Source organism: Cupressus sempervirens, chromosome 11 (genome assembly GCF_028749045.1).
Source record: "Cupressus sempervirens isolate cs-2001-9-10 chromosome 11, ASM2874904v1, whole genome shotgun sequence".
In the NCBI taxonomy this organism is placed as follows: Eukaryota; Viridiplantae; Streptophyta; class Pinopsida; order Cupressales; family Cupressaceae; genus Cupressus; species Cupressus sempervirens.
Window position 1 is genome coordinate 124557929 of NC_143128.1, and position 12570 is coordinate 124570498.

At 38.8% G+C, this 12570-nt stretch overlaps 1 protein-coding gene across 2 annotated transcripts in view; it reads right to left on the reverse strand.

Annotated features, from left to right (window-relative positions):
- LOC149528529 (metal transporter Nramp1-like) overlaps positions 1–12570 on the reverse strand; it is a 148465-nt gene that overhangs the window by 17839 nt on the left and 118056 nt on the right. The gene's annotated exons all lie outside the window — the stretch shown is intronic.

The window sequence follows — 12570 nt, forward strand, 5'->3', positions numbered from 1 at the left end:
ATCTATGTTGTGGCAAAGAGACTTACTAAATTTGCACACTTTTCTAATCACCACTAGAGATATGGTAGTACAAGTGGCAGACTTTTTCTTCTAGGAAGTACTTAGACATCATGGGTTGCCAAGGAGCGTAGTCAATGGTAGGGACAACAAGATCGCCAATCATTTTTTATAGTAGTTTAGGCGCAATGGAACCAAGCTAACTCCAAGAACTAGCTACCACCCCTAGGCAAATGGTCAGACAGAGATTGAATAAATAGGTGGCTTATGAGCTAGAGTTACCAACTAATAGTCTGGTACATAACATCTTCAATGTATCTCACCCAAGATGGTGATTGGACAAAATGTGATACCTTCTATAATGTTGCCACCCCTTGACGAGGTGAAATTGGTTTTGATCTTTGAGGCTATTATTGACAAGTGTCATCAAACAAAATTCAAATTAGGGTCCAAATGAGCAAGTTATGAATAATTAAATTATTTCCTAAGGTAGATTTAATAAAATAATAATAAAAAGTGATTACATATAGTCACAAAATACTATAATAAAAAATTACATTAAGAGGGGACTTGGCACAATTCCGTAAGTTGATGGTTATATTTTATAACTTAAAATAGGGACTTCCTAACAATGATGAAATAAATCCTCCATGAAGATTGATTCTCTAGGTTAGGGAATAATTTAGAAATAAAAGCATTATTTGTGCTTAAAAATAAAATTTATCGAAACCCTAAATGGTTCGAATTGTATTGAGAGGAGAAAAAAGAAATAAAAGAATATGGAGGAAACCATTTTGGATCATCCAAATTTCAAAATTTCTAGTTTGAGCATGTGAGAGCTATACGATGAGTGTATTAGCACATCTAGGCTTTTGAGTAAAAAAACTCTTGGAGATTGAATGCCTACAAGTGTGAGAGACCACCCAAAGGTAATTCTACAAATAGATTGTATTTGCATTTAGAATCAAATGAGAAAATTATTGGATCAAACTGATAGTGGGACAAATTTGCATTAACAAGTCATAAATCCATTTGGGAAGCTTTGAAGGATAAATAGCTGCTACAGTATAATTAACATCAGATTTGTAGTTGTAGGTTAAGGATTTCTAAGTTTCTAGACTAGATTCATATGATTTCCTCCTTTTACAAACTAGCTTCTATTAGGGCATTTGTTAATGCGAGTTTTGATCCACTACAACATTCAAAATTGAAGACTTAATATTCCAAGATGGAATATGAAATTTCTAACTCTCTTGAATAAGGATGCTCATATGCTAAACAATGTAAATGGATTGTGTGATCAAATGAGACGACCTCAAGCTTCTGTCTTAATCATGGACTTTCACTTAGTTTTATGATGTGATATGCTACTAATCACAAAGAGGATTACGCTGTACATTCAATGGTTACCAACTCGACTATGACTTCTTCCAACCAAATGACTTGTAAAGAGATAAGAGTTTTAGAGAATCTAATCTAACTCTAAGAATGTAAGACAATATTAATGGCTGATTCTCTAACCAATCCTTGCTTTATCATGTAAAACAAGCATTAGGAGGGTGCTATCTTTCAAGGATACGCGAATGGTTCTCACATTGTCAATACTCATTAAAATACCCTATAAAGGTGTAGTATAAATGAACAATCCCAATATAACTTAAATGCTTGCAATTTAGGCTAAGATAAAGCTTGCACTGTTACTTACAATCAGCAAGTACTAAAAGATACTAGCTCCACCATTGATCATCATTCAACAATATCTTCCATTCAACTACTACTCCTATTTAACATGAAATGAAATCTAATCTAAATGAGGAAGTGAAAAAACCATGTAATACTCCAAAACAACACAAGTAATCCACCATGAAGACCAACAATGAATCAACAATTACTTTGATAGCATTATGGCAACAATTTCAACAAGTCTCCTCTCCTACTTTGCCTCAAATATAACAAGTTACAAATGAGAATGCCTCGGCCTTTAATAGCTGTTCAATTACAATGAAGGGTCAAGATCAATGGTCTAGATTGATCCATTACAAGCCCTAATTAGGGTAGCCATATCATCATCCAATTACATGAAGGAACCATCTTGTGGGCCAATAAGAACATTACTATGCTTTTGAGAGCCAATGAGAACATAGATTAGGTGGAGGCACTAGATGCTTTCCACATGTACACTATAAAGAACCTCAACCGGTTCTACCTTTAATTCTAGTGGTTTGACATTTAGTCAAACACTTATCATGCAAGCTTTGACACCATTTCAAGAACCCTTCTGGTTCTATCTCTAACAAAAATCATTGTAGAGAGCAATTACTACCAAAAGTTACAGAATATCCTACAACTATTATCACCAAGTTCACCAATATACCATACCACAATGTTATATCTATGGAGACGAGGAGCAGTTTTATTTTATTAATATTACCAAAACATGAATGTACAAAGTCCAGGTATCTATCTTCTTTGTAAAGGGGTCAGTTGGTTAGAAACCAACCGACACATTCTCCGCTTCCTAACTACCCACTAACACAAGTACAAAATACTTAAATTACCCAATGCTGATTACAAACCAATTGTCGGCTACATATATCCCCCCCAAAAAAGAGTCGTCTTCCAGAAGACCACTAAAACAACTGAGAAAAGTTTCAAGAAGAAGGATTGGAGGACATCCTTGGACTCAGAGTGCCTCGCAAGTGTTGTAGCTCCCACTCCGCCGTCTTCTGCTTAGTACGAATGCCCTAAAGTACCTGCAAGGTATCCGTCTTTTTAGCTTCTATTGCTGCCAACTTGCCTTCCAACTCAGCTCGCTCCAACTGCCAACCTACTGATGTAGGCGCTCCTTGAGACTTTCTTCGTCACTTAATCTATTCTGAATGGCTATCCTTAAGCTCGGAACCACATACTCTACTGGCATCACTACTTCCTGCCCATACATAAGCTGAAATGGGGTATGTCTCGTAGTACCTTTATAAGTTTTTCTATAGGCCCATATTATTGCTAGAATTTGCTCTTCGCAGTCCTGGCCTTCAACACCACAAGTCTTGTAGAGAATAGCAACCAATATTTTATTCGTGGCTTTCGCCTAACCATTCGCCCTTGGATAGTAGGGATTGGAGAAAGAATGAAATATTTTATATTCAATGGTCATCATTCAGATAATGTGATTCACAAAATGCACTCCTCGATCACTGGTGAGCTGCAATGGGATCCCGAATTGGGTGACTATCTGTTAATAGAGGAATCTAGCGGTACTAAGGGCGGTATTGTCTGTTAAGGCCTGTACCTCTATCCATTTGGTCAGGTATTCCGAGGCCACCACTATATATTTGCACCGATGAGTTTTGCTAGTAGGTAGAGGACCCACAAAGTTCACTCCCCACCTTTCAAATAATTCCTGTGGTTGAGATGGAAATAGTGGCATGAAGTCCCTTTTGAGCGGCTTACCTACTCACTGGCATGTGTCATAGCTTACTACCCATTTCTTGGCATTAACATATAATGCGGGCCACCATTGTCCTGCCAAGAGCACTTTTTGTGCCGTGGTATCTGGTCCCATATAACCTCCTGCCACATCCTTCATGGGATTCTTTGAGAACCCTTGGGATCTCTTCCTCCATCACACATCGTTTGAGGATTCCATCTGGTCCAAGTTGTGCAACAACCCTTCAATTAATTGAAATGTACGGCTTTTTAAGGCAATTTTTCTCCGTTTTGCGAGGGGCATGTCGTGAGGAAATGTAGCTTTGGACAAGTACTGGCCAATCTGTTCGTACCATGTAGGTAACACTGCAATTTGAAAAAGGTGAGTATCGAGAAAATCCTCATTTATCCCACTACCAGAGGCTTCCCCTAACTTGATGTGAGACAATTGATCAGCAATTACATGATTTTTTCCGGGTTTCACTATAATTTTCAATGTAAATTCATGTAACAAAATTAGCCACTAACTTACTCTTCCTTGAATTACTGGTTTGTTCACTAAATACATTAATGCTTGGTGGACAACAAAAAATGTAAAAGGTGTAGCAAGTAGATAGTGCCTGAATTTTTGAACTGCATAGACCATACCAAGTGCTTCCCTCTCCGTGGTACTGTAGTTTCGTTCTACTTTTGACAAAAGCCTACTAGCAAAATATACAGGGTGATCCAACCCTTCCTTGTTTGGGCCAAGTTGGTCCATATAGCATAGTTGGATGCATCTACATGAACCCGGAATTCCTTGTCCCAATCAGGATAGATAAGGATAGGTGCTTCGACAAGTCTTTTTTGAGTTCTTGAAAGGTGTCTTCCTGCTCCTCCTTCCATTCAAACTGTTCCCCTTTCCTAGTTAACTTTTCAAACGGAAGTGATACTTTAGCGAATCCTTTGATGAATAGCCGATAATACCTGACATGCCCTAGAAAAGATTTGATACTTGTCACATTCTCGGGGGCCTCCATTTCCAAAATTACCCTTATTTTGTTTGGATCTATCTTTAAGCCTTCTTCACATGCTATATGTCTTAGAAGTCTGCCATGTGGGACCATGAACCGACATTTCTTAAGATTGAGCACCAATCTCGCTCTCTGACATTTCTCCAATAATTTTAAGGTGGTGTTCCTTGCCACTGTAAGCCGACCAATCATCAAAGAATGCTTTAAAATTTCCCACTGACATACCATGAAAAATGTGTAGTATAATTTGCTAGAAGGTAGCCGATGCATTGGATAGTCCAAAAGGCATCCTATTATAAGTGTATACCCCATCTTCCACTACAAATGTGGTTTTCAGCTTATCCTCCTCCGCAATACTAATCTGGTTATACCTGGAAAATCCGTCCATAAAAGAGTACATCTCATGGCCAACTACTTCTTCTAAAATGTTGTCTGTAAATGGAATGGGAAATGGGTCTTTTATGGTCACAGCATTTAGGCTTCTGAAATCTACACATATCTGAACTTGAGTACCATCCTTCTTGAGTGATATTACAATAGGAGAAACCTATTCGCTTGTCTGAACTTTAAATATTATCCCTGCGTCCAGCATCTTTGTGATTTCCTCTCCTACCCGCTCCGCATAGTTTCTATTCATTCTATAAGGTCGTTTTCGCACTGGCCTTGCTCCAGGTATGAGTGGAATCTGGTGGACACATACCTCAGGTGGTACTCCTTTGCAAAAACATCTCTGTATTCCATAAAGATTCTGAGGGCTCCCGCTTTCAGCACAGGATCCCAATCATCACCTATAAAGATTTCTTTGGTTTGCCCTGCTTCTCCTAGGTTTAAGGTCTGAAGACTAGCCTCTTTGTATTCCACTTTTTGGTCAAAAATGTGGGCAGGTGTCATATTCAAGGCAGTTACACCTTCTTTGTACTTCGTATACCCTTCTGGATATTGTTCCTCCGATTCTTGTATTTGTAACATGTTGCAATCTGCTTGGAAGACTTAATAATCGCCCATCTACCAGTGAAATAAACCCTTAAGGGAGTCTGTGTCATTCTCCAAGTACTCTCCCAACCTGAGTACTCCTTCCTCGTCAGGTTCCATCCCTTCATACTCTTCTTCTTCAGAGTCAAATGCCAAGTCCTGACTTACTAATTGGTTTTTGAGATCTATAATGTACTTCTTTCCCTCTGATTCAATAGAAAGGGTGTTTCGTTTCCAGTTGTGATTGGCTTTTGCTACTACTAGCCATCCCCTCCCCAATAAAGCATCATATCCTTTCTTCACCAAGGTAATAACAAAAAAATCTAAAACAAATTGTTGGGTTCCTATTATTATCTTTTGCCCTATCAAGGTGCCAATCGGTTTGATGCCATGCTGATCTGCTCCTACCAGCTGAAATTTGGGCTGCCAAAAGGTAGGTTTCTTGATTGCCTTCCAAGTATCTTCCGATAGAACATTCACCCCCGAGCCTCCATCAATTATCGTGTTCGAGAGTTTGTACCCCATAATTTCCATTTCTACCACTGCTGGCACTCTCCCTAGACCTGTTGTACATAAGGTATTTTCTTCCTTTTCCACTGAAGTTTCTTCTTGTTCTACCCCTTCTACTGCTTTGGTTTCCACTTGTTCTACTACCTCTGGTTCCCCCTAGGGATCCTGTTCCATTGGTCGCGTTCCTTGTGTCAATAAGAATTGTAATTGTGGTAGTGTATCCAATAATTCCCCAATGGAGACAGGGATGGTGGTTTCTAATACTTTCCTTATGATGTTAGGTACCCCCTTGCCCCTAGGGGTCTTGGCTGGCTTAGCTGTTGTTTCTCCTCTCAACTCATTCTAGATGTTCTACTTTGCCTCCTCGAATCTTGTTTTTTCCACTGTCACCTCCGAGTACATAGCTTTCTTGGCTTTCATCCTTGTTATTGCAAGTACCTCCCTTTCTGATTCTTCAATATCCAACATGTTCACACCTTTTTGCTTTGGGCAATTTGCATCCTCATGGTTGCCTGGCCCACACCATTTGCAGAGCATTCCTCCATTCTATCCCCCTCAGTTTTGACATTCTTGAGCAAAATAGCCCCATTTGTTGCATCTTCTGCATTGGATCATGGGCCATCCTCGAGAATAATATTGGATTGCCTGTTGCGGTGTGTTCGTGTTGCTATTGTTATTACTATTATTGGCATTGCCTCTTCGGTTATTCCAGTTCCCCCCTGGTGAAGCTTCTGTATTATTGTTCTTTGGGGGAGTTGCTGGTGGTGTCAATTGTTCTCCAGTAAACAGTATCTGGGCGTTCCTTGTTTTCAGGTTATAAGGGCAGTCTTTGATTGCATGACCCCCTATCTGGCAAATCTTGCAAAACATCTTTCTCGGGCATGCTCCTTTGGTATGACCTTTTTCGCAATCCGTGCACCATAGGTCTTTACCTTCTTCTCATCCTTAGTTCCAGCTACTTCCTTTATTAGCCGTTTAAGGTCCTTTCTCAAGGCTTGGATCGTTTTCAACTCTTCCTCACTCTCCTCTGAACTCTAACTAGAGCTTACATGCCGTCTCCTCTTGGAGGTTTTATTTTCACTTTCAATGTCCATGGCACGTGCACAAGCATCTCCAAAAGTGGATGGTGGGACTATCTTCATTTTTTTTCTTAAGGACAGGATGAGGTCTTCAATAAACCATCTTTTCTTTAACCCGTTCGCAGGCTTATTGTCCAATTTGCTGATAAGTTCCTTTAGCCGTCTGGTATAAGCCTTCACTAATTCCTTCTTATCTTGCCTGGTGTTATAGATTTGACAATTTCATCATCATCTCTTAACAATTTGAATTCCTCCTCAAATGCTCCACGCAGGTTATCCGAAGTGTTCTTTTTACCAGCATCCAAGTCTACATACCAATCTATGGCAATCCCTCTTAATGTGGCAGGAAATGCCTTCAACCATTTGTTACTATCATTCTCCCCATTCACTTGCCATATAGTTATATAGGTTTTGCAATGGCGAGCAGGGTCCTTTGATCCGTCCCCCGTAAATTTAGGTAATTTTTGTTTATCAACTGCCATTTTCTTTGCTTGTTGCCGCCTTCCCAAGGGAACACCACCACCAGGTGGAACCTTACTTCCAGATGAGACACCACTTCCTAATGGAACACCCTTGCTGGATGGAACCTTACTGCCTGCTAGAACACCCCCTCCCGATGGAACTCTACTTCCTGATGGAAGTTTACCTCCTGATGGAACACCACTTCCACCTCCCGATGGAACATCACTTCCTAATGGAAGTTTACCTCCCGATGGAACACTACTTCCCAATAGGTTTCCTCCTGATGGAACTCCTCTTCCTGATGGAACACCACTTCCTTATAGAAGTTTATGTCCCAATGAAACACTACTTCCCAATGGGCTAGACTCCTCACTCCTTATCTTGTCTAGAGAAAGTTCTTGCCGTTCAGGGGTTTCCAGTTTTTGGCACCCAGACTACCTTTCCAGTGTGTCTGAAATAACCAAATTGGCTAGTTCCTTAATAGTATGTTCAATCCACCCTTCCTGACTTTGATGGGAATCCTCTTGTGCTCTCCAATCACAACGTCTCTCTTCTTGCTGCTAGAGACGTAAGGTTCTTAGGGTGACTTCCTCCTCAGTTTCATCCTATGGTACTATCCTCCGGTATATATTTGGAATTAGGGGCATGAAGTAATTTAGTGCCTGTCTCCCTCTCTTGGCTTATTAGGTTCCTCTCCTTTGGGATTCCGCGCCCTCTCAGCAAACCGTTGAAGAACTTGTTGCCTTCTTCTTTCCCTCTCGATCTGTGCTCTTTCTTCCTCAATATGTACAAGGTTCCTTGCCAAAAGCCAAGGAATCTGTCCTAGGAGATCATGCACCGCCAGCGGCACGGAGAGTTCATCGCGTACTGTGCTCTCAGGAACCGTCCTCTCACAGGCTTCCCTTTGCACGTACTGCTCGACCGCAACCTCCCATGCTGTCACCAGGTCGCGTGTCAACTAATCCTCCCTAGTTATTTCCTCCTCTCCATCACTATTAGTAATTTGGATATAAGGTATAAATGGTCGTCCCATTAGTCCATCCTGTCAAGCATAATACCTCTATATCCGAATTTAGGCAACGACACCAAAAATGTAGAGAACAATTACTACCAGAAGTTACAGAATATCTTACAACTATTATCACCAAGTTCACCAATATACCATACCACAATGTTATATCTATGGAGGTGAGGAGCAGTTTTATTTTATTAATATTACCAAAACATGAATGTACAAAGTCCAGGTATCCATTTGCTTTATAAAGGGGTCAGTTGGTTAGAAACCAACCGACACATTCCCCACTTCCTAACTACCCACTAACACAAGTACAAAATACTTAAATTACCCAATGTCGATTACAAACCAATTGTCGGCTACAATCATATTGCTTCACTTTTAGATGTTTGACATTTTGTCAAACACTTTGCACGTAAAGCCTATCTTGCTGTCCTTAATTTTCAGATTGTATTTGCTTGCTGGAAATGGTTTTAAATGATGTTCAAATGCTTGCAAAATAACTGAACGATGACTAAACAAAGAACAAAAGGCAATGGCAACTACTCTAGATCATTTCAAATGCATGTATCAGAATTTTTAGATGTAAATCTATACCTACAGCCAAGAAACATTTTAACAAACACTTGGCATGAAATAACATTTAATTTAAATCCTGAACATTTAATGAACCTGGGAAACCTGGATGATATAGGAGATTCAACCTGAAGGCTGGAAATGATCTACAATAATTAATATAGTCTCCAACTGTAACGTCACTCCTAAATTATTTACCACAGCCTCAGAATAGACCACATCCGTCTTATTGTGAAGAATTCAAACCCAATCCATGAAACGTTGCTACAAAAGATTGAAATATGCAGCCAAAAAATGGTAAACACTGTCAGCAAACCAGACACAACACATAGACTTGAAATGCGAGTCAATATAATGAAATCACAGCTATAAAATGCAGATCACTGCCACTGTATAGCTCCTCAAAATGGCACCAAATTTGCTGAAGTGTTGCAGCAGATTCAACGCTATGAAACTTATTCCAGTCCCTCTCCAAAACAAAGTCAAATAATTAATTGAATGGTATACAACGATACCATTCAATCCTCAAATAAATCTCAGACCAATACTCAGCAGATAGGGCACAATTCACTTGGTGTTTCATAAATTCAAAGTGCTAAAACGGTGAAGAATTCACAATTATCCACCAATGTTGAAACCCTTGTTTCAAAATGCACAATAAAATAACATAAGCAATAGAATGAATTCCTTTCTCACAAAGCATTGCTTTTATAATAATTGAAGATGACTTCTTCAAGACACATTTCACTTTAAAGCCCTTTGCTTTATACTTAGGCATATATTTGAATAATACAATTTATTAATTCCCTTTTGCTCCAAAAAAGACCTTTTTCAGCTGTATTTTGATATTCTGGCACATGAGGCCATTGTTTCCTATGCCCAAGATTTAAAACTTTTCAACCCGGTTCAATGAGCTATGACACTGAGGTGGCCAATATACAATACCAGCAAAAATAGCAACCTCAGCATATTTAATTAAATAATAGTCACAATTCATCCGTCTTGTGAAAATGACTAAAGAAGCATCCGAATCGAAATCTGATAGCACATGAGTGATCCTAATGAAGAAAGATGATGAATGAACCTGGCGGTGTGACTTACTAAAAATAGATGTTCCCTCCAAGATCCTTGGAGCCCAAACGAGAAGCCAAAAACAAAAATTGAGAGCATCATTCAACTCCTCTAACTCCTCTAAGCTCATCGGAACCATCCACTAACTTACTATAAATAGTACATCCCACCAAAAGGAGCCAAAACCCACAGCAGGGTCCTCTAGTCACCAATATTAGCCTAAAAGGATCTAGTGATAGGCTAAATCCATCCACTATCATGACCATTCTAAAAAGGGGAAATTACATACACTTTGGCATAATACGACTGAATGTGCTTGAACACGTAGTTGTAATTTTCCAATTGGCTAGAAATGGAGTGGGTGCCACCTCAACATCTTTATCTCTTAGACTTGATAAACTCTTTGGCGATGAGAAAATATCTCTTCATGCTCAACATTATCAAGCCTTCAATTGTGATGGCATACTCCTAAATCGCATCATCCTATACAATTTTCTCCATCTTCCTTCATTTAGAAATCTTCTCATTATACTTGTTGGTTTCAGAAATCTTGATTTTCTCAACCATGAAATTCATGGAGATGAAGTCTTTCATGGAGCTATATCTTTCAAAGTAAACTTGGACTTCCAAAGAAAATTCAATTTGATGATGTTTCCTTCACTTGTTAGCTTGGAAATTTGTTCTTTCTCCATCTCGATCTTAATCTTTGAATGCACATCTTCAATTTGATCCTTAACCTAAAACTATCTTCTTGCCCACCATCTCTATGTTGTTATGGGATCTTCCTTGTAGTTGTGTTTCAAACTTTTCAATTCCTAATCTTCTTTCATTTTCACTTCGCAAAACAAGACAACACTTGAGTTGTCATGGATACATCTTTTACACTTCATTTGCAAAATGAAATCTTTCCTATCTTTGCAATTTCTAGTCCAAACAACTACTTGGGATTCTAATGAATTATTTAGAAAGGAACTTTTATCCCTTGGAATTTCATTTCAATCAATTTCTATCATGCAATCCTACAAGAAAACGATTTTCCAATTTTATTCAAGTTCAAATTTCTAATTTACTGAGTGTGAAATCTAGGAGTTTCCCTTGAGATAACACTCAGCAACCCCTTTGAATTCATGAACTCTTACAAATCCAATTTCCTTTCATACCTGATTGGCATTTTCTGTCTTTCACCAAGAAATTTCTCACCTTTGGCAATATTAACTTATGGAATGCCACTTGATTTCAATTTTGGTCTTCTTTCTCTGAATTTCACACTAGACCTGATCTGCTTGTTTGATTATTGTTTGAATCGATTGGAGTTTTAAATGAGCTTCTCCATCTTGTTCATATAGACTCCAAATTCAAGAATCACTTCTTTGGGCTATGCCGACCAGTTTATTAGCAAAGTTTTAATTTGAAATTGTCATTCTCAGCAACCTAAATGGCTCATGTCATCCAGCCTTGCATGTTTTGAGGGAACTCCATTTCCACTTCATTTGTTTGGCTTTTTCATCAACCCCAATCAATTTTTCTTGCATTGAGTGCCCCCTAATGTCAAGGGCAGAAATTTTGGGTTATTTGGACTAACAATCCCAAGTTTTCAAAAAGCCCACCCAAGAGGGTTTATGGCAGAGATCTTGTGGAGTTGGGAATAAAAATCACAAATTTTGAGAAGTTCTGTCCTTTTTTATTTTTGGCCTGTGTAATGTATTAAACACTTTTCAGTAATATACTATGATGGCTGTCTTAACTAAAAACTATCTGGCCCGTAAATAGTAATTCAAATGTCACGGTAAGAGCACTTATGTGACTCTCCTCCATGTACAGACTGTAGCAAGAATTGTAGTGTATATCACCTTGTGCAGAAAGTTATTTCTACCTTATTTTTGCATGCTGGATTCATGACATCTGATGTCATCTTTGAAAGTAGTATAGCATTCTGTTGTGAGCATTTCTGGCAGTGTTTTCTTTTCAAAGTTAACTTGGATTGAACTCAAGTAGAAGTGGAAATCAGTAGACAATAATCATTGGCAAAGACGCATTACATTGCAAGACCTTTGTGGTGAATATGATTGTGAACATAATGGCAAAGAATTTTACAAGTTATGACCAAAGTTGTTAGGAATCACTATCCAAAAACCAACATCATATAAAGAGCCAATGTCACTGAACATAGGTGATGGAAGAACATAGCACAGATAGGGAATTGACTAACAAACAACCTTTTACGATTGGTGGAACAACAGGGAAGAAGAAAAAGGCTGCAAGAACCAGTGAATTTTAAATATGCATAAGATAAAGTCAGGAGTAGAAGCGAAATTAATAAATAAAGCAAAAGCAAAGGCCATATCATCAGTAGAGACCGAACCTGGAGCCAGATTTTAAACCAAATGATTAAACAAGAACCAAATTCCAACCCAGAGATTTAAGCTGGAACCAAAGAACAGTGTATCAC